Source organism: Cavia porcellus, unplaced genomic scaffold (assembly GCF_034190915.1).
Source record: "Cavia porcellus strain 051 isolate PalLab524CR breed Dunkin Hartley unplaced genomic scaffold, mCavPor4.1 scaffold_3, whole genome shotgun sequence".
Classification (NCBI taxonomy): domain Eukaryota; kingdom Metazoa; phylum Chordata; class Mammalia; order Rodentia; family Caviidae; genus Cavia; species Cavia porcellus.
The window spans coordinates 120,318,422-120,344,494 of record NW_026947486.1 but is presented as its reverse complement, the minus strand read 5'-3'; the positions used below and the strand labels follow the sequence as shown (position 1 = coordinate 120,344,494).

Genomic DNA, 26,073 nt, shown 5'->3' with positions numbered 1-26,073 from the left:
GGGTAACTTAGTGAGACCTGACTCAGAGTAAAAAATAAAAAAGGGCCTAGGGATATAGTGCAGTGTGAAGGCCCCAGGTCCCAGGTTCAATCTTTAGCTTCCTAAAACCAAAACGACCAACAAGCAGTGGGTCAGATTTGGTCTGCAGGCAGTGCTCCAGAGCAAAGGCAGTTCATGGAGGCCTACCCCAGTGACTCAGAGGTTAGAATCAGCTATTGTGAGCACAGGAAAACACGCCTGTGATGAAAGGAAGAGTCAGTAATTACATTAAGCATCAACCCTGAACATTTCAGCTAAGAGGCAGAGATTGTAAACCAGATCGAAAAGCAAGACCCAAGCTATGTGTTGTCTGTATTAGCTATTAAAACGTAGCTAGGTTGAAAATAATAGGATGGGAAAGGGCCTGCCATACCAATAGCAGGCTTAGGAAGGTTGGAGTGGCAGGAGTAAAAATATGGAGACTCTGAAACCAAAGCTATCACCAGAGACATGTTGGAACAGTGAAAGTGTTTGTTCACTAGGAAAATACAAACAGCCATAAAGTTATGCACATCTAATTATAGACCTGCAAAATACACAAAAGAAATTTGACAAAATGAGAGAGAAGCAAATCCGTAATCATCTTACGTGACACTTGTAATACTCTTTTTCTCAGCAGTTGATAGAACTGGACCAAAAATCAGGAAGGACCTGTAAGAACCGAACATTGCCCGCCCCTGCTTGGCCTAACTGACATTTACAGGAAAAGTGAGCCTTTCAGCAGTGTCTCATTTACTGGGCTCTGAGACAAATCTCAGTAAGCTGCAGAAGCTCCACAGCCTCCAGTTAGGTTCTCTGGTAGGAATGAAATGAAATTAGAAATCATAACACTAAGGTTTGAAAAGCCCCAAATATTTCACAATTAACACATTTTTTCCTGAGTAACCCATGTGTCAAAGACGAAATCATAAGAAAGAAAAATTAGAAAAGATTTTAAGTGATTATAAATTACAGTGAAAACAATAAGATTTGTGGGATATACCTAAAGGATTGCTTAAAGGAAAATGTGTAACTTTTAAGTGCATTTGTTGAAGAAAATGTATAAGAGTGATGTATGGTTTAACAAGATAGGAAAAGAAGAATAAAGGAAACCGGAAGCAGGTAGAGGGAAGAAAGGAACAGAGGTAGGAGCAAAAATCAGTGATTTAGAAGACAAACAACAGAGAAAACAAAGGCAAAATTGACTCTTCGATTATCTCAGTAAAGGTGATAATGCCTTAAGAAGACTTAATCAAGATTAAAGTAGCTGTGCCTGCTCCACTCCCATGCCTGTAATCCCAGCACAGGGATGGGGATGGGGATGGGGATGGGGGAAATGACTGAGACCAGGGGTCAGCAGGAGGTTGAGTCCAGCCTGGGCAACATAGTGAGTTCAAGGCCAGCCTGGCTACACTGTATAATGAAACTCCTTCTCATGATGACAACAACAACAACAAAAGAGAGACATGGAAGTTCCCAATGTCAAACATTTTTAAATTAGACTTCATTGGACACTTTAGATGTAATAATCATGAGGGCTGAGGATTTAGCTCAGTGGCATAAGTGCCTGCCTGAAAAGTGTGAGGTGAGTTTGATCCCTGGTACCAAAAAAAAAAGATATAATGATCATATTCATCTTGGATAATTTGTACCTGTACATGATGTAACTTGTTTTTCCCTCCTCCCTTCCCCATTTACAAAGCTTTGTTTCCATGTTTTCCTTCTTTTCTCTTCTTTCCTTTTAAAAGTTTATTATTAAAGCCTCTTCAGATGTTAAAAGGTCTAAAGCAAAATATTATGAACTACTGAAGTTGATAAATTGGATGACATGAACAAATTCCTTGAGAAGTATGACTTACTGAAACCTATCAACACTGAAATAATATGAAATAAAGATATGCCTCTTGCCAGATGTGGTAGCATACACCTGTAATCCCAGCACTCAGAAGGCTGAGGCAGGAGGATCACTGTAAGTTTGAGTTTGAGGCTAGCCTGAAGTATACAGTGAGACTATGCCTCCAAAAACAGTCAAACAGCGCTTCTGTATAGTAGACATTTATCAAAAAATCTAACAAAGAAAGCTCTAGGGTCAGATGGTTGCATTGATGAGTTTTATGAAGCACCTAAGGAAATTCTTCACACTGCTCTCCATCATACAAGCTTGTAGTAAATTGAAGGAGAGTGGCTGGGGGAGTGGTTCAGTGGTAGAGCACTTGTGCAGCATTTGCAAGGCTCTCCATTCCATCCCCAGGACGAGAAGGAAAAGGAGAAAGGGAAGACGGGAAAGGACAGGAAGAAAGTAAAGGGACCTGACCTTCTGCAGCTTGTCCTGAGACCACCATAACTCTGACACTGTAACATCTCTTGAAGGAACTTCCAGCCCAGTGTCCCTCATGAGCATAAATGCGAAGATCATCTTATTAACAAATCGAGTCCAACAGTGTGTAAAAGTGATAATGTATTGCAACCCAGTGAGGCTTATCCCAGCAATATCAGTGTGGCTTGACGTTCAAATGCAATTGGTATGATTCACTATATTCAGAAAATAAGGAAGAACCGTATAATCATTTCAGTAAATACAGGAAAACAGCATTTTGATATAATTCATGCCCTTGCATGATTTAAAAAAGCAAAACGGAACCAAGCCTCTCTCAGCCGGGAATGTTGAAGTCTGCCCCTCAGGAGCCGGTGGTGGGAAGCTCCCTTGTACCCAAGGGTTCAAGTCCAGCCTGGGCATTGTCACCCAAAGACTGCATCCCATCTCAGGTTAGGAACCCAGGGAAACTTCCTCATCTGGTAAAGTACATGTATGGAGCTGGGTGTGGTAGAATTGCATGCCTGTCATCCCAGTACTCTGGAGGCTGAGGCAGGGGGTTCACAGCATGTTTGAGGCCAGCTTGGGCTTCATGGTGAGTCCAGGGCCATGCTGGAATACACAGTGAGACCCTGTTTCAAGAAAACTGAAAAGTAGGGGCTGGGGATTTAGCTCAGCGGCGTAAGTGCCTGCCTGACAAGCACGAGGTCGTGAGTTCAATCCACAGTACTGCAAAGAAAAGAAAAAAAGAAAAGTAAAGTACATGTGTAAAAGATTAAACTCTATGAAGTGTTGAAGCCATTACCCCTAAAATCAGGAAAAAGACTAAGATGTCCACTGCTAACCACATCTCCAGCATTGTGCTAGAAGTCCCAGTCAGTGTAAGGCAAGAAGGCAGCTGGAAGAGGCAACTTGATACTGAAAGAAAGTAAAACCTGTTTTTTTTTTGGGGGGGGGGTACCAGGGATTGAACTCACGACCTTGTGCTTGTCAGGTAGGTGCATATGCCACTGAACTATATCCCCGGCCCAAGAAAGTAAAACTTTTTCATTTGCAGATAGTATAGAAAAGGTGAAAGAATCTATTAAAATGCCTCTTAGAACTAAAAAATGAATACAGCAAGGTCTTGGTGCAAGGCCAGTATACAAAAATTAATTAGAAATGAAATTTACAACGCAATGCTGTTTTAATAAGACATGTACAAGGTCCGTAAACTGAAATCGAAAGCGTAGCTGAGAGAAACTAGAGACAGAAATAGAAAGATGTGCTGCTGCGTGCATGGGTTGAAAGACTGTTAGAGCCAGCTCCTGCTTGGTAGATCCAGCTCAGTCCCGAATGTAACTCTTGGCTGTTTTTTTTTTTTTTTTTAATTGACAAGATGATTTTAAAATGTACATGAAAACACAAAGGACCTAGAATATCCAAAGTAATCTTGAAAAAGAACAAAAACGGGGGGCTTAGATGACCTGATTTCACTTACTATAGATCTGCTGTGATGAAGACTGCCTGGTACTGGTGTCAAGTTAAACATTTAGTGAAACAGAATAGAGCCCAGTAGCTGACGCTACTTCTACAGTCACTTGAGTGTTATTTGTTGGTTGCTTTGTCCCATGGTCCTGGGATGAAAGCCAGGGTCTTGCACATGCTGGGCAAGAATGGGCCTGAGATGTAGCTGAGTAGTAGACCACTTGCCTTAGAGGCATAAGGCCTTGGATTCAATTCCCAGCACTACCAAAAAATAATTTGGAATAGATCACAAAGCTCAATGTTTTAAGTTAAAATTATGAAGCTTCTAAAGAACATATAGGAGAATGTCTTCAAAATCATAAGACAGGAAACAGATTTCTTAGGATATGGGAGATAGTATTAAAAGAAATTCAAGCCAGGTATGGTGACCCACACCTGTAATCCCAGAATTTGGGAGGCTGAAGCAAGAGGATCATTGTGAGTTCAAAACCAGCCTGGGCTACAAAGTGAGCTCAAGGCCAGCCTGAACTGCATAGTGAGACCCTGTTCTCAAAAAGATGATAAATAAATGAAAGAAAGAAATTTGGACCAGCAGTGGTAGCACATGCCTGTAATCCCAGCAGATCATTGTGAGTTTGAGACCAGCCTGGACTACAAAGTGAGCTCAAGGCCAACCTAAACTGAGACTGTGTCTCAAAAAGACAATAAATAAATAAGTGAAAGAAATTTGGATCAGCAGTGGTAACACATACCTGTAATCTGAGCACTCAGGAGGCTGAGGCAGAAGGATTACAAATTCACATTTAAGCTCTCGGGCAGTTTAGCAAACTGTCTCCAAACAGGCTTGGGGATATAGCTGGGAGAAAAAAAAAGAATGAAGCCAAGGATGGTGTCATGTGCCTGGATCCCAGAAACTCAGGGGAATTATAAGTTCAAGTCCAGCCCAAGCAACTTAATGAGACCCTATCTCAGAATTCAAAAAGGACTGGCCATGCAGCTCAGTGGTGCACTAGTATCTACATGGCCTTAGGTTCCACTCTCAGCACCAAAAAGAAAACAAGAAGTAGTAGTGTGGTGGCACTTACTGTAATTCCAGCATGAGAAGCTGAAGCAGGCGGATGAAAAGTTTGAACCTAACGCAAGTGACTTAATGAGACCATGTATGAAGATTAAAAGGACTAGAGTCTGTCAGTGCACATGCCCTGGGTTCTATCCTTATTACTGCAAAACAGACAAGTCCACAATTCATTAAGACAGCCTAGGTTTTAAGAGGGAAGTCATACACTCATGCACATGTACAAATGCAACATTGGTCATAGCAAAGCACAGATCACAACCATAATGAGGCTGAGATACCACCATACCCTCACTGGAATACCCAAAAGGGAAACCTCAGAATGCACAGGGGCTGCCAGGAAACGGCGCCCGGAAACTGGGGCCTTGATTATGTCTTCTGTCTTGATGGGCTTGGTGTCACACAGCTGTGCTCCCTTGATGGCACTCATCAGATGTTATGCTGAAGGTGTGTACCTGGCACTGGATGGCCATTTGACCTAAAAAATAAAAATGAATGTTCAGCTTGATGGCATGCAGGCGCAAATGTTTGGGGATAGCGAGTCATGGTGTGTGAATTGTTCGATGCACCAGAAATGAGAGGGACCAGTGGGTGCTGCTACCAGTGATAGAGTCTAGGTAATGAGCATTTGTTTGCATTGTCTTCAGAGTTAACTGTATGTTTGAAATTTTTCTCTGAAATACGTTAGAAGTCACTTGAAATAGTGCTTTACTGTGTAGCTTATGTCATTTTGATACACAGGTTTTGTTTCAGTGTTCTTTCTCTTTCCTTTGTTACTGGGTGTTTTGATGATTCAGAAGTCAAACCTGATTTACTGTCTCTGTCTCTGTTGACCCTCTTTCTCCTTTTCCCTCAGAAATGACCATTTCTAGTCACATCTTGTTCATCCTGCATGCATTCTTGTTTCCATGCCTTTGTTACAGGAAAAGTTGGTTGACTTGGCACGCAGCACTATGGCTTGGTTTGTATTAGTTCACTTCCTTCCTCTTTCCCGGAGACTTTTGGGCTGCTCGGGGGCCCTTGCTCATTCTGCTTTCACAGCACACACCCTGCACTCGTGGTTCAGGCTTACTGAGCCTAGTGGTTCCCTGCAGATGGACTTCCACATTGTTCCCATCTTCTCTTACTGGGATGGTGACACACTGGAAAAGCTTGCACATGCAGTCTTGTATTTGTAGCTCATCCATTTTTCATCTCTGAACTGTTATCATCTGTTTCTCCCTTGTTTGTGGATGCTTCCTTTCTGGTTCTATGGCCATATCATCTTGTAGGATTTCTCTGAGAACATTGTGTTTCCTCTAGGGGTACAGTTGATGGCTCTTCATGGTGCTGCCGCTGTGGGTCTCCTTCTGCCCCCTACACTGCACCCTACAGAGCCCCTGGGTGGGTGACGAGCCTGGGCAACAGGCAGCACTGCCATTTCCTGTGGGGTCAGGAAGAGTTGGGCTTCCCTTTCCCTGAGATGCTGCCAACCCTGTCATGAGCCTGCCAGGAGGAAAGGAAGGCTCTGGCCATGGGCTGAGAAAAGATCCAGGTAGTCAGAGTCACCTTGCCACTCCACCTGCGGTATGCCGCTGGAGGTGCTGCACCCCACACCATGCAGATCTGGAACTGGCTGGCAAAAGCATGCGGAGGTGGGGGCAGGGAGTGTATGCACACGAAAGTCAAGGAGCACTGCTTGCCCCTCTGCCCTGCCCTGTTGTCCTGAGAGTTCCTTTGGATTCTCCTAGGTACTTGGGTTGCATCTCCTTTGGAAAGCATACTGCTCTGTTCCCCCGTAGCCTGCATCCAGCATCAGTGCCTCCCTCCTGTCACCTCTGCTAGGAGCATCTTCCTTTTCATGTTTGGACTTCTGTTTCTTTCTTTCTTTTCTTTTTTTTTTTTTTTTTTTGTACTGGGGATCAAACTCAGGACCATGTGCTTGCCAGTCAGGCACTTATGCCACTGAGCTAAATCCCTGGCTGGACTTTGCTTTCTTGGAGGTTTGAAGGATCGGGTGTATAGCTGGCTAGTTGCTAGTGAGGGCTTTTAAGCCAGGAAAACCATAGTCTGGTTATGTCTGAGAAGTAGAAAAACCCTGCCTGTAGTATGGTGAGCTTGGAGGTAATGAGAACAGAAGCTAGGTTGGGATGGTGGGGGGAGCCAGATGTGGAAACTTGTGTTTAAGAAGTTTTGTTGCCGGATGTGGTGGTGCTCACTTGTAACACCAGCACTTGGGAGGCTGAGGCGGGAAGATCATTGCAAGTTCGAGACCACCCTGGGCTACAAAAGTGAGTTCAAGGCCAGAGTGAACTACATAGCGAGACCCTGTCTCAAAAAGATGAAAAAGAAGTTTTGTTGCTGGACATGGTGGTATTCACTTGTAATCCCAGGACTGAAGAGGCTGAGGCCAGTTTGAGCTACATAAAGTGTTCCAGCCCAACTTAGACTATAGAGTGGACCCTGTCTCTTAAAAAAAATCATTTCACTGTGATGAGGGCCAGAGATGTAGGCATGGGTGAGAGATGGTCATTGTGGAGGGTCTCTTTTCGGGGAGCAAGTGTAGACCCTGTAGGTGTGGCCCAACCGAGGGTGACATGGGGGGAGGAGCGGAGGCCCAAGTGAGATGAGGACAGGGTCCTGAAGAGAATTAGCTCAGCTGGGAGCCACAGAGCCTGGGACTGTGAGAAGAGAATGCCCCGAAGGGGGTGGGGGCATGTGCTGTCCCCATTGTTCCCCATCTCTGGAGCTTTTAAAGATGGGCTGTACATGAACTTCTGAGTAAGGTCCTAGTCACCTGTCTGGGGTCACCATTTGAAGCACCTGTGGAAGCCTATCCTTCTTCAGGCAGGAGGGCCCAAGCAAGGCCAGTTCTTTCTCTGCATCCCAGGCCCTGAGCCCACGGCAGCCCGGTGCCCTTCGGCAGCCCTACAACTTGTCCCAGGAAAGCTGCCGTAACTCCCGTAACCCTCCCTTTTCCCTGGTTGCCATAGTCCAGCAGGGCCAAACAGGGCGGCTGTCGTCACTCACTGGAAAGTTTGTGTAGTTCCCATCAGGCGTTCCCTGGAGTCCGCACGTGCTTCTCTGGCCTTGGGCAGGCTAGACACAGAAACAAAACACTGAAAATTGAAAGCTTACAGCCCATCTTTAAAAGGGGACAGCTTTCTACAGCAGCAGCAGGCAGAGTGTGTCTTTGTGACCTTGTGCAGAGGCAGCAGTTGGAGTGCCTGGGCCAGAAACTTCAGCTCTGCTGTTCATGCGACCCTTGCCATGGCCTAGAGCAGTGGGCCTGCCTGCATCTCTGGCTCAGCACCTCTCATGCCCAACTCTGGGCTCCTTCCTGCCTTTGGGCCCTTGGCATTCACTTGTCCCCAGGTGACAGAGTCATGACCCTGGTGGAATTGGGTCCTCTGCTTGTCTAAGTGACCCCACGAATGCTGCCTCACTGTTGTGCTGCAGCTGATATTGTCCTCCCCTGATTCTCTTGAGGCCACTGGGGAGTGCTGTCCCAGGCCTCCCCCACACCCCTACCTCCCTCCATCTCCTCACTTCCCTCCCGCATTCTGGGCCAGTCAGCATCATGTGACCCCGTTGTGCTATGGAAGGCTGCTTTCTCTTCCTTACAGCTCTGCACTGCCCTGTGCCTGCCTGCTCCCAGTGTGTGTGACTGCAGAGACTACAGGGCATCTCTGTCTCGTAGTTCACGACATAGCCCAAGCACCTAAGATGGGGCCTAGTACCTCAGGTCCTGGGGGTCCATGGGTGGGTGTGGGGATGTGTGCCCCACACTCCCCAGGGGATGGTGTCTAGATTCATGGACACCCCACACACACACTGCCTCCACCGCCTTGGCCTCTATCCTTGTGGCCCAGGTGGTGCACAGCATCCTCTAGTGTCCCCTTTGCATCCCCACCCTCCCCTACCTCACCCAGTGCTTGAGGCAGACTCAAGGTGTTTGCATTTGTGCATTTCCTTCTTCACCTGCTATCATGGAAGCCACCTAAGCCCTAGGGAGGGCAAGGAGTTGGGTTGGGAGGGGTGCTCAGGACCAAACCTAGAGCTTCACACTTGCTAGGCAAGTGCTCTAACACTGTGCAGAATCCTCAACCCCCCAGAGATTTTTGTTTTCTTCTTTCCTGATAAATCTCCAGTGCCTGGGGTCATGTGTAGCTGTTAAATGAACAGATTTTATACAGTGGGCCTTTGCTGTAAAATTTGCTCTTCAAGCAAGCAGGACAGAATTTAGTGTAGCCTACTCTGCTGCTAGTTGGCCAGTTTGGACACAGCTAACAGGTACTGAACACTTCATGGTTCATCAGACCTGTAACATCCTCTGGAAGGCACACATAAAGGCAGATGCATGGAGTTGGTTACAACTGGAGAACTTCCAGTTCTCCAAAATACAGAGCAAATCAATACAACTTTAGCACTCACTCAATTCGAGCCTCTTTTTAAACATGCCTCTGTGAGCCAGGTGTGATAGCACAGAACTGTAATCCCAGCACTCAGGAGGCTGAGGCAGGAAAATCACTGTGAGTTCAAAGCCAGCCTGGAATACACAGCATGACACTGTCTCAAAAGAAAAAAACAAACAAAAAAAGATTAAATGTGCCTCCTTTTATGAATGTATGATTTAACAGCATAGTTTCCCGGGTCAACTTTGCAGAACAAGGGAAAGGCATTTTAAAGGCTGTCAGGTGCCTCTAGAATCTGCAGCTTCGTATTTGCCTAACAACATTTGTGTTTTGCCAACAGATGTGCCACCGCAAGTACCCATGAGTACAGTCTCTGTAGTTATCGATTGCACTGGGTGGATGGTCGAGGAAGGGGGGATTGCGTCACAGCCAGCTGCCACTCCTTCCCTCCTCGCTCTTAGCTCGTGAGTTCAGGGGCTCAGAGCTCCAGGCCCTCCCTGTGAGGATGCCACTCCCTGAGTGGAAGAGGCACCTGGGCACCGAGTCACTTCCTCCCGTGCTCCCCTGCCCCCCTGCCCCCCATGTCTCCAGGAATCGTGTCTCCTGTGTGGCATCAGGGCCACTTGGTGTCCTGCTGGAGGGCCATGGTTGGAGAGCACATTTTCCCTGTCCTGGCTAATGGAACTCCCTGTGTCTCTGCAGTCCACAAGCAATGTTCTGTGTTTGTTCTGGTCAGGTTGGAAAGGAAAGGAATCTGATGTTGAAGGAGTATTGTGTAATTACTTATTTTATTTATTACTTTTTGTCTATTTTTGCAAGAAGCAAGTTGTCTTTGAATAAATAGTGCCTGAGAGCTTATCACAAAGGAGGCATATGTGTTGTACTCAGTACATTCTGAATTATCTGGGTTTATTTTTGTCTCTTAGATTTGCTTATGAACAGTTCCAAGGCAGCTTTTGAAGCTAACACATAGGAAGCAAGAACCTCAAGTTATTTTGTCTTTCCCCCAGTGCTTGTGTCACGGCAACTGTGATGATTGAGCAGCAGTATAATGAGTACCACTCACATATCTGGAGCATATCAGGCATGGCTTGTCAGGTGTTTGTTGTTTTGGCTTCTGACCATCTTGACACCGTTTTTGTGTTAAGATGATCGCCCAGTGTGTGTATCTTTAAACCTAAAGTTGGAGTGGAGGCTTAATTTAACCCTTTCTTCATATACAGTGAGGCAGGCTGCCCATGCAAGGTGGTGGTTGCAGCTCTAGCAGTTGCAGCCACTTCTCCAAGTAGGAAGAAGTATGGCCCAGGGCAAAGAACAAAGACACACACGAAATGGCATGACCTCTAGGCCACTTGGTAATTCCTATCTGCACATCATCTTTTTTTTTTTTTTAACTTAGGGAGCACGTAGCCTCAGAAGTGCAGTGGTCACAATAGCAGTACTCTGTGGCTCACACAGGCTGGGATTGCCTATCATTCCAGGACCCAGAGCAGAGAGACAGCTGGTGGCATTTACTCTCGAGGGATGGGGAGGTGTGGGCATGTCAGGAAGCCAGCAGCAATGCTGGTGTGGCAGTATGTAGGGTGGGAGATCCCTTCACTGATGTTGCCCAAGCTCTGCTTCTGTTGCTTGCGACTCAGGCTCCTGGTGCAATTTGCAGTGTCTGGGCAGGGCACAGATGTACTGTTCTCAATTTCCCTCAAGTGGAGTCAGAGAGCTGAGGCCGTTGAGCCAAGTAGCTTCCATCACATATCTGAGGAGTTCAGCCATCCCCAGCCTCAATGTGGCTTTAGGTCAACCCTGCTTTTGGTTAGATTGGACGAGGTCGATGGTGAAGGCAGTTTGGGGAATAGCTTGACTCTGTGTCCTTCAGGTGGTGGGAGAGCAATTTGGAGGTCCTTTGAAAGGGGCTGAAGAAGGGCAGGGCAGGGCTAAAGTATGTGATTAGGGGAACATTGGGTGCAGACGGCCATCCAGCAAGTCCTTGTGGGCTTACTGGCTGGTGGTCAGTGGGTACAGTTAGACTGGCCAGTCAGCCAGTAGTCACTGGTTGTGGGCAGGGTTTGAAGCATCTTTCTCAGTCTGGACTTGAACACAGCCATTGTTACTAACTTGCAAAGACTTGAACGGGAGATTCATACAAGATGCAGATCGCCAGTGAAGATAGGGTACATTCTGTCTCTACTACAACTTGACAAGGAAACCAAAACGACCAAAAAGGATAAGGGCCTTTATTCAGGGCTCCTTCCCATGCTACACCAGATCCACCTTCAGGGTAAAACCAGGAGGCCTTTCCTTCTTGGATTGGTGACACTTTTGCATGGTACACAAGTCACAAAGTGACCACTAGAGCTGAGCTCATCTGCGTGTGATGGATGACCCATGCCTGTCATCCTAGCACTCAGGAGGCTGAGGCAGGAAGATGGCCATGAGGTTCAAGGCCAGCCTGAGCTACATAATGAGATCCTGTCACAGTAAAACTTTTTAAAAAAACACCCCCCTCCCAAAAAAGAGAGTAGGGTTTGATTTGAGCGTTCCTGTCACCCTAGACTTGCACCACCCACACCCCTGTAGGGGGAGTAGCCATCCCAGGGGTTGAGGGTGTGTTCTTTGAGGCGTTCATATGCAGACTGATACATCTGAACTGACATGTTTGCCAGAATCTGCTTGTGACGGTGCGGGACAAGTTAGGGTTTTTTCTAGGAATGTGTCCCTCTTGTGTGAGTCACTCAATTGACTAACATAAAGTTGTCTGTGTCATCATTTCTGTAAAACTTTGAAACATCTGCAGTTGTCTTCTCTTTGATTCTATTGTTGACATATGCTTTTTCCCTCTCCTCTTTGTCTTGGTAGACATCTGTCCATTGTATTAGTTTTTCAGAGAGCAAACTTGCAGGAATTACTGCCCCGAGTTACTGTGTTCAGTGTATATAGTGCATTTCTCTTTTTGCTTCTGATTTAAGTCATAAAGTCACCTCACTGGTATTCAGTATTCTTCTAAGTATTCAAGGCTGACCCTCTGGGTATGCTTCAGTTACACCCAACAAGTTCTGAGGTGTTGTGCTGTCACTTTTGTCTGGGTTGTTTTCTTTTTTGTAGGGGAATGTTTTTTGAGACAGGGTCTCACTATGTAGTCCAGGCTGGCCTCAAGTTCATGGTGATTCTTCTACCTCAGCTTCTTGAGCACCAGGATTATAGCTGTCCACCACACTCCCTGGCTGGTATTAGTTTGTTTGTTTTGTTTTGGGTTTTATTTTGTTGTTGTTGTTATTTTGTATTTTTGAGACAAGATCTCGCTATGCAATTCAGGCTGGCCTTGAGCTCACTTCACAGCCCAGGCTGGTCTCAAACTCAAAGTGATCCTCCTGCTTCAGCCTCCTGAGTGCTTCGATTATAGGCATGCGACACCATACCCAGCTGTTTTTGTTTTTAGACAGAGTCTCGCTGGGGATTTAGCTCAGCGGTGTAAGCGCCTCTCTTGCAAGTGTGCAGTCATGAGTTTGATCCCTGGCACCAAAAAAAAAAGACTGCAAAGACAGAGTCTCCATATCTTGCCTGAGGTAACCTCAAATTCCTGGGCTCAAATGATTTTTTTCTGTCTCAGCCTTCTGAGTAGTTGGTGTTACAGGCATGTGCCACCATACTGACTGTAATATTCTCATTTTAACTCAGCTCCAAGGGTTTTTAAATCTCTTTTACAAAGCTGGGGTGTAGATTAGTAGTACCAGTGCTCACTTAAGTGTGCAATGTCAGATTGGGTTCGGTCCCCACCACAGCAAAAAAAAATTTTTTTTTGTCTTTTTATCGGTACCGGGGATTGAACTCATGACTGCCTGCTTGCAAGGCAGGCGCTTATGCCGCTGAGCTAAATCCCCAGCCCCTTGTTTTTGTTTTTTCTCATGATTCTTTCTTTGTCCCGCAAATTATTTAGAAATGTGTTTTTAAGCTTCCAGTTTGGAGCTTTTTCCCTAGTTACCTGTTCTTAAGCTGAGCTTTGGGAACCTGTTACGTGTAACCCAGCCCTTGCCATTGGCTGCAACACTTCCTGAGCTTGTGTGCTGCCAGTGGACAGAAACATCGCCACAGGCGTGGCACTACACTGTGTTCATCATCTCTGATGCTTGCTTTGTCAGCCCCTGGGAATATGTGCAAAATCTCCTACCATGGCAGTGACATAACCACTTCTCCAAGCAGCTTTAATTTTTTTGTTTTTTCTTAGGCCACATTTTCAGTATTAGAAAAGTTCTCTCTTCCTGGTAAATTGAACCCCTCAGCATTATAAAATGACTCTCTTCGTAATCCATAATCCCGACTTTGCCTTGACTCTTCCTTTGTCCTGATAGCAAGAGTGTGTGTTGCAGTTTCCCTGGCTGCTCTTATTACTTACTGGTGAATTTAGATGTGTTTGTACCATTTAATTTTGTGCATTCTAGTTTGGGACATGGGAGGCCCTTTCCTACCTTTTTTTGTTATTGTTTAAGGTAGTGGGGTTGAACTCAGGGGCACTCTACCACTGAACAGCATCCCCAGCCTATTTTAAATTCTTTTATTTTGAGGCAGCTGAGTTTCCCAGACTGGCCTTAAATTTGCAATCCTCCAGCTTCAGGCTCCTAAGTAACTGGGATCACAGGTGTTTCCCACCTTGCTTGGCTTTGAAGTTTTAAAAATTGTGATTAAAAAGCCAGTTATGGTGGCACAAACCTATAATCCCAGCGCTCGGGTGGCTGAGGCAAGAGGATCACCGTGAGTTCAATCCCCAGTACCAAAAAAAAAAAAAAAAAAGAAAGAAAGAGAAAAACAATAAAAAATAATATTGTGATAAAATATACATCCCTTTAAAAAATAAGCCAGAGGTGCTGGTGCACCCCTATAATCCCGGCACTCTGGAGGCTGAGGTAGGAGAATCACTGCAAGTTCAAGGCCAGTCCAGGCTATTAGTGAGTTCAAAGTCAGCCTGTACTACAAAGTGAAACCGTCACTCAAAAAAAAAGCAAAAGCACAACTAAAATAATTAAGATGTATCATGTACATGTATGAACTCCCCATGATGAATGTACTCATTACGTACTGCACACATGTACTCATAAAAATTTTTAAATCACCTAAAAAACCATTTCAGCCATGTTTAAGTGTACAATTTAGTAGCATTGAAAATACTCATTATGGGGCTGGGGATTTAGCTCAGTGGCATAAGCACCTGCCTTGCAAACAGGCGGTCATGAGTTCGATCCCTGGTACCGATAAAAAGAAAAAGAAAAAAAGAAAATACTCATTATGCTGCTGTCTCTTGGACTGAGTTTTTAACGTGTATACACATTTATGTGGCCCCATCCTCTGCTTTTCATTTTTATTCAATATTGAGATTTGCCTGGCATGTGCAGGGCCTTGGGTTTCTTCCCCAGCACCACACACACAGTTTGGAGCACTTTGCAAGGTGTGGTGGTGCAGCCCTGCAATTCCAGCACTTGGGAGGCTGAGGCATGAGGATTGCTGCAAATTGGAGGCCACTCTGGGCTATGTGGTGAATTCAAGGCCCGCCTGATCTATGTAGCAAGACCCTATCTCAAAGCAAAACAGAACAGAACAACAACAAACATTGAGACCTTATGCATCAGTGCTGTTAGCAATTCCTGATAGCCCTAGTCCCCAGTGTGACACATTTGGAGAAGCGACGTTTGGGAGGGGCTTAGTGCTGGATGAGGTCCTGAGGAAATGACTCTCGTGCAAGAGGTGTAAGAGGGACCGTACTGTTGGCACCTCCCAACTGTAAGAAAGGAATTCACGCTGATGAAGCACCCTGCCAGCAGGCTGAGACCCCTCATGGGACGCACTGGGCTCCCTGCATTCTGTCTTGCTCACTGGTGCACCTTCTGGCCCTGTCTTCTGCAGCCACCTACCCCAAGTCTCAGTCAAATGCTTCTGCTGCATACTGAGCCCCTGTGAGCCACCACTGGCCAGGCCCTGGCCGTGAGCCCCGGGGCTCCCTCGCCAGCCCAGATCTGCCCTGAAGGCAGGCTCCCCCTTGCCTGCACACATCAGCCTGTCCAAAGCATTCCTCCGGGAGTGCCACCATCTAATGCTCGTTGACCCTTGCCCGTTTTGTCCTCTTCTGGCTCTCTGCTCTGGTGCTCTGTGTCCTTTTCTCCAAGTTGGCCCAGATGACAGTGACATTCCCCTCCTGGGGACCCCGCTGCTCTGTTTTGAGGCCTATCTAAGTTGCCCCAGTGGAGACACAGCAGCAAGAGTTGTGGCTTCTTGGCCTTTGTCTTGCCTTGGAGCCAAAAGTTTCACCAGGACATTTGCAGTTCCCAGACATAGACTAGTATGCCTAAGTGTAGAGGCAGTGCGCTAAACACGAGCCCATGGCTGAGTCCTGCTGAGCCCAGATGCCTAGATTTGTGTCATTCCAGTGATTCCTTGTGTGTCCACTTCAGTCTGCCAGTGGAGCCCAAGAAAGCAGGGAAGTCAGGGCTGAGGGAGGCGTCATTAAGGAGCAAGGGTCTCCTTAGCTCCAGGAAGCACCAGCTTCTGGATATGGTCTTGTGGGCTCAGCCCCCTGGCCTGTGCACCCAAGCCCACATGGCCATGTCTAAGGCTTGCTCACCACCCTGCACACTATTCCCCTCCTGAAGGTTCAGGGCCAGACCCATAGCTCTATCTGTCTGTCTCGGCCCTTCTGTCCCACAGGTGGACTTCCGTGTGCACAAATGTAGATGCATGCTAGGGAGATGGCTCCCTGTTTCCTTGACGACCTCCACTCCAGTGACCTCAGCCACCCACTGTCCTAGTCACAGCCCAGACTTTGTCATCACTGGAAACTTTTCCACCCACAAACCCAGCACAGAGCTCTGCCTCTGCTGAGGACTTCTTGTCCCCCAGCTCTTGATGTCAGCCACCATCGCATACTCCTTGAGGCTTTGACTGTTCATGAATTGCACTCATACCCTTGTAAATGTGTTTGAGAACCACTCAGGTAAAGCAAGGCCTTCTGATTTTGCCTGTTCCCTTCTTGGCCCTCCCAGTCTTCACTTCCCTCATTATCCAGCATCTCCTGAAAGCCTCTCTGCTCCCTGAGCCTTCCTCATCTCCCATGGGCCAAGCCACTAGGTCTTTCTCCCCTTCAGCACAGGATACGGGCTTCCCCAGTCTCGGCAGAAGGCCTCCACGTTGATGATAGTTTTCGTTGCAATACTAGGGATGGGAGCCTGGGACTTCTTGCCTGCTGGTCAAGAGCTCTACCATCTGGCTACATCCTCGACCCTTTTTGATTGACTATTCATTAAGGGATTTCTTTCTTTAAATTTTATTTTGAGACAGGGTCTTGCTAAGTTGACCTCGAACATGCACTCCTCCTGTCTCAGCCTCCCAAGTACCTGGGATTACAGGTATGCTCCTTAGAGCCCAGAAGTATATGTGCTGTTGAAGCAAGCTTGAGTCCTCCTCTTTTTTGGCATGGTTTTCACTCCTCAAAACCCATGTCTTAGGTCTCTGGGCCACTGCAGTCACACATACAATATACCTTGCCCATCTCATCTACCTTGAGTCTCTTCTGTGCCTGTGGATGCAACTGGTGAGCATGCCCTTTCAGGCAGAGCAGCCCTGCAGCTGGCCCAATCCCCAGGACCAGCTCTGCCTGCTCCACCTCACCTAGTCCTTCCCTCACTGTCTGACTGAGTGAGTGGTCCTCATGGAGCCCCTGGTCACCAAGTGTTTCCCACCTGGCCCTTTCCAGAAAACATCATCTGAGCCACAGGGTAGAGGGGCTCCTGGCTGCAGAGGCTGCCATGCTGGAGGGCACAGACAGTGCTGGCTGGCCCTGGTGGCCAGCCTGGCAGCAGGATTTGGAGTGTTGTTTCTATTCCTCCAAACCTTTGGGGATTTGCCGGTCACACAGTAGCCTTCTTCAACGCCAGCTTTTATTGGGTTAAAATACATATAAAAGCCAGGCAGGATAGCACACATATAGGACCCCAGCACTTTAGGAGGCTGAGGCAGGAAGATTGTGATTTCCAGTCCACCCTGGGCAAGTTAGCAGACCCTGTCTCAAGATAAAACAAAAAGGGGGATGGGGGAGTTGCTGCAAATGTAGCTCAGTGCAGAGACCTGGATTTAGGTTCCAGTCCCACAAAAGAAGAACACCCCACAACAGGCATGAAGTTTACTGCAGATAAATGGGGCCAGCCTCAGCTGCAGGCCATGCTGTATCCTACACGTGACCTGGAGACCGTGGAGGATCCCATGGAGCCTCCTCCCATGCTCACTTCTTCCTGTGCTTGCCTTTATGATTGCCAGCTCCAGCCCTGGTGGCCTGGCACCCTTCTGCATCCCCTGCTCGACCTCACAGTTTGAGGGACCCTCTGATCAGGTCACTCCCCCACCTAAACCCCAGAAGCCAAAGCGGGGCTCGCTTCACAGGTGTGCAGTCTGCATGGCCACCCAGCACGCGCATGCTTACCGTTGGAGCGAGAGGCCCTGGCTCTTCACTCCGCACAGCCTGCCCTGGGCTGCCCAGATCTGGCCTTGCCCACTTCCTCACTTCTTCAGGGGGTTACTGCCCCTCTGGCCTGAGCCTTTGCCCCCGCCCCCCGCCTTCTCCACTAGTCGGGGTCTAGCTTGCTCCCTGTGCCAGGTGTGATGCCGTGACGCTCCGTAGGCCTCAGCCTGACCTGATGTTCCCCTCCTTGAGTCACTTGCTGCTTCCTGCCTAGAGGGGCATTTCTGTCACCAAAACTGCACTGTGTAGTGACCTGAATCCGTCTTGCTGAGCAGTGTTCTCCCCCTAGCTCTGTGGACGTGTGGCAGTGTCTTTCCTGCTACAGATGCCGCGCCAGTGTGTCAGGTTGGTTCTCGGCTCTGCATCCTTGCCGCCATCTGCATCCCTGCCACCAGTCTGCTCCTCTGGTGCGGGCCCCACAGCCTCCGTCCATGGGTTATCTGTGCTGTTTCCAGTGCTGATAGCCCTGCTGTAATTGCCATAGTTTTTGTCTTTTTCCTCATGCTGACCACGCCTATCTGCTTGGATTCTCAGCTGTGTGTGGTATGCCTCTGGCCATCATCCCTGCGTTTCTCAGCCCTGTGCTGGTGTGTTTGGGTGCGAGATTGTTCCTCTGGGCAGGGTTGATCCTCCTCCTCCTCCTCCTCCTCCTCCTCCTCCTCCTCCTCCTCCTCCTCCTCCTCGAGTGTTGCCTTACCTATGGACCCTCTTACTAGGCGCATGTTCCTATAAAGTAGGGAGGAGTTTCCTTCTCTCCCTTGCCGGTTATTTTTTCACAGTGAGAAACTTGGCTTTCCGTGTGGCTTCTTTGCTTTGGGCCCAATGTTTGCAGCATCATCATGTCATGCTTTTCCTGCTGCCCAGCTCAGACACACCTCTGTGCAGCTGCTGCTGGCCTCAGGGCTCTTTCTTCCCATATCCCTGGTTTCTTGTTCCAGCTCCCCAGCTTGTGCTCAGGAGAATCTATGTGCCACAGGCGCTGCAGCAGGCCTGGGTATGCCTTAGAGCAGCCGTTCCCCTGTGGCCTGGCTCACTGGCCGTGTCCTGGCAGGGCTCTCTATAGTTCCTGACCTAAAAGGAAACCGTGGGGGCCCACCCACTTGGTTGCTTCTCTTCATATTTCTGGCAGGAATCCTTGAGGAATTCTCAGCTCTCCACCTTGGTTTTGGGGGGCAGAGGCAGCAGCAAGAGCTCAGGCTTTCCCTACACTGCTCACAGTGATGCCCCTTGCCTTTGTTTGATTTCTTCCCAGCCTTTGTTTCTCGTGTACTAAGATGAAGAGACTGCCATTGTGTGGGCAAGTTCAGGTCCCTTCTGTTGTGTGTGTGTATGTGGCAGGAAGGACTCTGCAGAGCTGTGATCACCTGCCGTGAGGCTCAGCCTGTCACAGAAGGCCCTGCCCAGGACCCCAATGGATCCTGCTTTGGGCAGCTGGCTTTTGGGTGCAGTGTTCACTGAAGCTCTTCTCAGGTTCTAGGGCATTCCTGTCATGTGTGTTTGACCTTTGGAAGGTACGCATGAGCAGTGGATGAGTGGGGTCCTCTCAGCCCTGCAATGCCTCTCTTTTCCTCTCACCTCAGCTGTTCAGTAAAGCAGCAGATGCAGGTGTTGCCTTAGGGTGATGAAGTGTGACTTCCGCCATGAGAGAGAGGGCCTGTGCATCACTGCACCAAGGGAGCTCTCTTCCTTGCGCTCTTTTTTAAGCTTACTTTCAGTTGACACATATAATTACACATATTTATCCGGCTCAATGTGGTGTTTCCATACATGTACACTCCTTTCTGCCTTTTGTTCTCCAAATATGTTGCCTCTGTGATGAAAATTTATTTTGGCAGATAGTTTCCTCTTCAATAAAAACAGCCGACACTCTGATCAAAATCTGTAGAATTTATTTACATAAAGTATGCAAAGGTAAGGAAAAAAACGTGAACCGGAATCTGGGGGGAGCAGCAGCTGGAGGACCAATGGCCAGGGCTGGAAGTCAGGCATGATGTGTGCCTGGCCCAAGGTGACCGCATTCCGGAGTCTCCAAGCACTGTGTGCAGGAGGGGAGGGGTCCAGGGGAAGTGAAGGAAGAGGAGCACTAGAGAATGGAGCGCTTATCTTAAGACACAGGCTTTTCTGAGGAAGAAAGGGACAGCAGAAACATCCAGATGAAGTGCTGGGTCTTCTTACATGGTCATTTTCCTCTGTATTTGCCTGTCTGGGTCCCAGTTGGGGCTCCAGGCCTCGTCAGCTTTGCCAGCTTACTTCTCACCACAGCACACTGTACAGCCTGGCATCCCTGAGCAGCCTTCCCTAGTGCTGTGCTTGTCGGAGTTGCTATCTTCGAACACATCCCACCAAGAGAGAGAGCCAGGGTAGATAGCTGCTTTGTGCAGATAGAGGCTTGCTGGCACCAGCCAGGTACAAGCATGGCATGGGGCACACAGGGGTGGCTCCTGCAGCATACAGGCAAGTGCGAGGACTAAGGCAGCAGGACAGCTTGCTGGGGTGGCTTCTGCCACCACTTCCTTCCCGGTTAGTTCTAGGACAGTTTTATCGCCCCCAAAAGAAACCTACAGGCGAGTCTCAGCTTTTCATACCTAGGCTTGTATATCTCTCTCTCGTTTGCTCGTGCTCGCTCTCTTTCTTTCTTTCTTTTCTTTTCTTTTCTTTTTTTTTTTTTTTTTGAAACAGGGTCTTGCTGTGTAGTTCAGGCTGACTTCAAACTCACAGTGATCTTCCTGCCTCAGCCTCCTGAGTGGAGAGATTACAGGTATGGGCCACTATACTTGGCTGGCTTGTAGGCTAAGAGAATTAAAACTGTATGTTCAGTGCTAGCTTTGGTAACACATACACTAACAACCATATGTTCACACACAAGCATGTATTCACAGTAGAACCGCCACAGGTGGATGGATGGATGGATTGATAAAGGTGGACTGTCTGCAAGGCAGAGTATTACTGAGTTAGCCAAAGGAGGGATGCTCTGATTCATGTGACATCAGAGATAAACCCCAAAGGCTTCTCTGGGGGAGAAGAGCTGGTCGTCATAGACTACAGAGGCCAGCAGTGGCAAGCCTTTAGACAGCCCGCCACAGCGCTCGTGCCACAAGTTCACTACCACAGATTTATAGGCTGCGAAGCCACTGGTAGAAGGGGCCTCAGTAGGCAGGTTCGCATACGGAGCAGTGCCTGCCAGGGCCACTGCTTCTCGGGTACAGGGCTTCCTTTGGGACTTGGGCGACTGCTCCAGAGCTATATAACACTCATGGTTGCTAAGCACCTTTGTTGGTAAGTTTTATGTTGTATGTGCTCTCCACTGCTTAAAAATGAGAATGCCTTCAGAATATTAACCCTCAGCCTTCAGCCTGATTAATATGCCTAGCCATTAGACCTCGTGAATTGAGTTCCCTTCGGACTGTCATTGTTCCCCTGTCCTGGACTTCAGAGTGACTCTCAGTGCAGTCTAGCACAGCCTGCATCTGATAGGTCCCCACAGTCCCTCTCGAGACGACACAGCTGCCTGCTAATGTTCTGTCCCGGGTACCCAGCCGCACATCCCAGAACCTGCCTTGATGATTATGGGTAATAGGTGAAGTCAGCTGCTGGTTCTGAATGGTTTTTAAAAATCTAGGTAGCCAGGCATGGTTGTCCGTCATCCTGGCACCCTGACAGGCTAACGCAGGAGGATCGCGATTTCCAGGCCAGGATGGGCTACAGAGTGAGACTCTGTCACAGAAAACAAAACAAACAGGAGATAAAGTTCCCAGGCCGCATTGAGAGTGTGTGGCTCGGTGGCATGGAGCACACTGGGGTAATGAGGTGAGAGCTGTCACCCAGAGAAGTCCAGGCCGGGCAGCACTTGCTGCTGCTCCACACTCAGCTGCTGTGTGTCTGTGCAGAGCTGCCACACTGGGTTTCCAGGGTTCTTCACAGTCACGTGTGTCAGAAGTCCCTGCCATGCCAAGCTCACATGACCCATAGTTGTGCGGACCCTGTGAACAGCGTGGCAGTGAGCGCAGCCTCTTTTTGCACCTGCCTGCGCAGCGAGTGTATGTGTCCAGCCAAGAAGGGCCATGTGTGACACGTGGAGAAACTGCCAGGCTGCTGCTCACAGAAAGACACGGTTTTCATCGTGTTCTACTCATGTGCAGTGGACTTACAGGGTTTTGCTTTACACACCTTTAAAGGTGAGGTTTAGTATGTGGCACTGGTTGCCTTTATTTGGGGAGGGATCTATCTTGTGTTTGGCAGGAACTATGTCTTACTTAGCTCTTCAAAACATAGTTTTTGCATCTTTTGAAAAGATGGAGGTGAAAATGCACTTTAAGTTCAGAACAAGCAGCTGAATCTTAGGCTCTGCTTTCTGAGCTAACCCATATCCTCCTGTTCTGACAACATCCAGTGCTGGGATTGATTTCACAGATTTGTTTTGTTTTTTGTCTTTTTGAAACAGGGTCTCACTATGGAGTTTAGGCTGACCTAGAGCTCACTTTGTAGCCCAGGCTGGTCTCTAACCTGGTACTATCCTCCTGCCTCAGCCTCCCAAGTGCTAGAATTATAGACACCCACATTTGTTTGTTGTTACTGTTTTTTTTTTTTTCTTTTTGTGGGGGGGATCAAACTCAGGCAGGCACTTAAACCACTGAGCTAAATCCCAAGCGTTGTTTGTTGTTTTTTGAGACAGGGTCTTGCTATGTAGTTCAGGCTGGCCGTGAATTTGCAATGATCCTCCTGTCTCAGCCTCCTGAGTGCTGGGATTATAGGCAGCAGCACCACACCCACTCAGTTTTGCTTTGTTTGTGAGACTGGGCCTTGCTGTGCGATTCAGGCTGGCCTTGAACTCGTGACAGCCCTGCCTCAGCCTCCTGAACATTGGCATGATAGGTGTGTGCCACCATAGCTGGCATGATTTTGCAGATTTTTTAAAGGCTAAATCTGAGGGCTAGGGATTTAGCTCAGTGGCATAAGCGCCTGCCTTGCAAGTGTGCAGTCGTGAGTTTGATCCCCGGTACCAATTTAAAAAAAAAGGCTAAATCTGGTTTCTCTAAGTGCTGCTGCCTTGACGTCCTTGACGTTAGTTCATGCAAAGAAGCCTCTGGATTGAAAGATTTTGTAGCTACTGCAAGTGAAAAGAATTAGAAGCCCTGATTCAGTGACACCACAAGATGGAAGCGGCCCTTCTGTCCCCTGAGGAAGTAACTTCCACAGGATGACTGAGCAAGAGGCGCTCCTGAGATTAGCCTACCGTGCACTAGTGAAGTTGACAAAAGTCAGGAGATTGCTGGGTTTCTGGATGTTTCCTTGGAATCCACACAGGACAAGGCATTTAAGGAGTGAGATTCTGATCGCAGTGAAACACCTTTTCCTTGCCACTTGTGCTTGGCTTTCTGGCTCTTGTATGCATGCCGTGATTGGCACCAGGACTGGGTGCATGCTCAGCAGGCACCATACCACGGATCTTCAGCCCCAGCCCTTCCACTTTTTTTAACCTGAAAACCTTAGACTTAAGTAGTCCTTCCTCAGCTTCGGTGGGCTGGCTGGCTGAAGCTGCTCTGGTTGCTTGCCTGGGGTCAGATGAGCCAAAGGGATGCCTCGTGGGGCTGCCTTCAAGGCCTGTTGGAGCAGGACTGTTGTGGGTGACTCATCGCCCATCCAGCCCCTCAGGATGTGAGTGTTCAGTCCTGAAGGATTCCTGCCACCCTTGATTTTCCTTTGCCACATTAAATGAAGGATTGGAGCTCATGTTTGTGTTCTAGCAACGGAAACGTTGGATGATGTTTTATTATTACTCGAGAGTATTACCATCTGCTTTGTCGATATTTAAGATTTATGAAGGCCTTTCCATTCCAATGTGATATGTGCATTCTACAAATCACAGTGAAAATGTAAACACTTAGAGAAAATTCTGGGGTCAGGTGGCAGACCACACCACACCTGTGTGCTTCGGTGACTGGCACTCACACTTGTGGTTACAAGAATGCTGGGGACACTGCAGGCTCTGTTGGCCTTTGGCCCTGAGAGCACTGCTGTCGTTCCTTGCTTCTTCGTGCGGCCCAGCTCCTTGCCAGCTTGGCCCTGGACAGGCAGGTTACTCAGAGCCTAGGTAAGGCCTTCTTTTTTCCTAAACATGGGAAGATCTCTTGGCATCTTCTGTCCCACTTGCAGCTTCACCATAGTGTGGCACTGGGAAACCACTGCAAGAAGCCCTTTCCTCAAGTTTCCAGCTGTTTCTCTCTTTGTCTTTGTGTAACAGGAAGGCAGTCCCTTTGTTCAAGGACTTGCCCAAGCAGGAGGATCAGGAGTTGGAGGCCAGCTTGGTCTGTGTGGTGAGTTCAAGTCTGGCCTAGACTGCACAGTGAGACTGTCTTACAAAGACAGACAGACAGGAAGGGAGAGGAGCTTGCCCATCACTGCTTCAGAATTTTACTTTCAGGGCTAGGGATGTGGTCAGTGGCAGTATTTATTTACCTAGCATGCTCACGGCCTTGGGTTCCCAGAACTGCAGAGAAAACCCAAAATACTGTCAGCCAGCAGCTTCCAAATTACATTGATGTCATTTCCCCCTTCAAGCATGATACCATATTGGCACCACTTAGATCCCCTGATTCATTCACTGCTGGAACATTAGTCACAGGCATAGTGGCTTTAAAGCTTAGCCCCTGAACACTTCCTCCCAGCTCTCCTGAGAACAGACCACACTGTCCCATCACAACATGCAAGAAGTAGAGCGGGGCACCCAGCTCCTTCACACTTCCCGGAACATGTCCCTCGGCAACATCCAGCCCACAACCTGTGAGGCTCCGGGCTCTCCAGGCCATGTGCTCCACACTCAGGTGCCTGTCACAGGTGCGCTCTTTCCAGCTTCAACACATAGGTCGTTTCAGCAGGAGGATCATGGGCTGTGTTGCCAGGGCCAGCTTGTCCTCCTGGCACAACCACCCTCCATAGTGCTATCTATCCTTGTGACACCAAGGCCCTCAGTGACCTCTCGTGTGTCTCCTGCCATCCCAAGTCTCTGGCTCAGCACTTGTTTATTCACTTCCTGGAGCCTGCCTGCTTTGAGCCATCAGAAGGAGGAGGCATGAGCTAGACATGGTTTCATACACCTGTCATCCCACTGGTCTGGGAGATAGAGGCAGGCGGGTGGCAAGTTCAACCCAGCCTGAGCAGCTAGGTGACTTGGTGAGATACCATCTCAAGATAAAAATGCAAAGTGGCTGGACTGTGGTTCAGGGCAGAGCCTCTGGGTTCCGTCCCCCGTGTGTCTCACCATGGCAGGGGAGAGGAGGAGCGCGTGTTCCTGAATAATCACTGCTGCTGCACCCAGGGCTGTGCTGAGCAGGCGGGCACAGAAAAGGAAGAGCTGTCCTGACCAACCTGCATATGAAGTTGAGGGAGCTCTCAGCCTAACCCTGCTGGTGACACCAGAGGCTGTCGTTGCTCACTTTTCTGTGGCGGGGGCAGCACTGTGGCATTGGGACAGGTATGATCATGACTGTCCTTGAGCATGCGGGCTGCTGCGCTTGGCAGTGCCTGCAGGTGAGCCCTTTTGTGCAGTTGAACTTTTTTCCCCCTATGTGGGAATATGCAAGGGAACATGCCAAGAGTCTTCTGAGGTGGTCTTCTGAGGCTGCGTTCAGCTCTGAACCTGTGAACATGGGAACCAAAGACTCAACTCTCTGTAATCCCAGCACTCAGGAAACCAAGACAGGAGGATCACTGAGTTTGAGGCCAGCCTGGGCTACACAGTTTAGAGCCTGTCTCACAAATCAAAGGCCTGAGTGACTGGCCTGAGTGACTTAGTGAGACCTCTGCTAACATTGTTTTTTAAGAATAAAAAGAGTTGGGGTTTTGGTTCAGTGTGAAGGCCCTGTATTCAATCCCTAGTATCACAAAAACAAAATACCAAGACTCCATGTGTGTGCGTGTGTGTGCGTGTGTGTGTGTGTGTGTGTGTGTACTCATACGCTCTGAGTAGAGGAAGACTGAGGGGATGCTCGGCTTCCTTGAAAAAGCATGCGCATCAGCAAGCACCCAAGCCTGCTGGGGAGCCGTGTTGTGCTGTCACTGATGCCCAGCCCAGCAGCCCCTAGATCCTGTGTAGAGGGCCAGCAGTTTCTGGACTGGATAGGCTCATTCTGAGGGGAGACTCATTTGGGTCACCTGTTAAATAACAGCTCAGTGAACTTTTGTTACAAAGTTTGGTTCTGGTTTTTTTGAGACAGGGTCTTACTATGTTGTTCAGTTTGGCTTTGGATTCCCTATGTAGCCCAGGCTGGCCTCACAGCGATCCTCCTGCCTCAGCCTCCCAAGTGCTGGGATT

General features: G+C 48.3%; 1 protein-coding gene across 1 annotated transcript in view; it reads left to right on the top strand.

Moving 5' to 3' along the window:
• The window catches only part of Mecp2 (methyl-CpG binding protein 2), a 60,185-nt gene that overhangs the window by 22,625 nt on the left and 11,487 nt on the right, over positions 1 to 26,073 (top strand). The window lies entirely within an intron of this gene.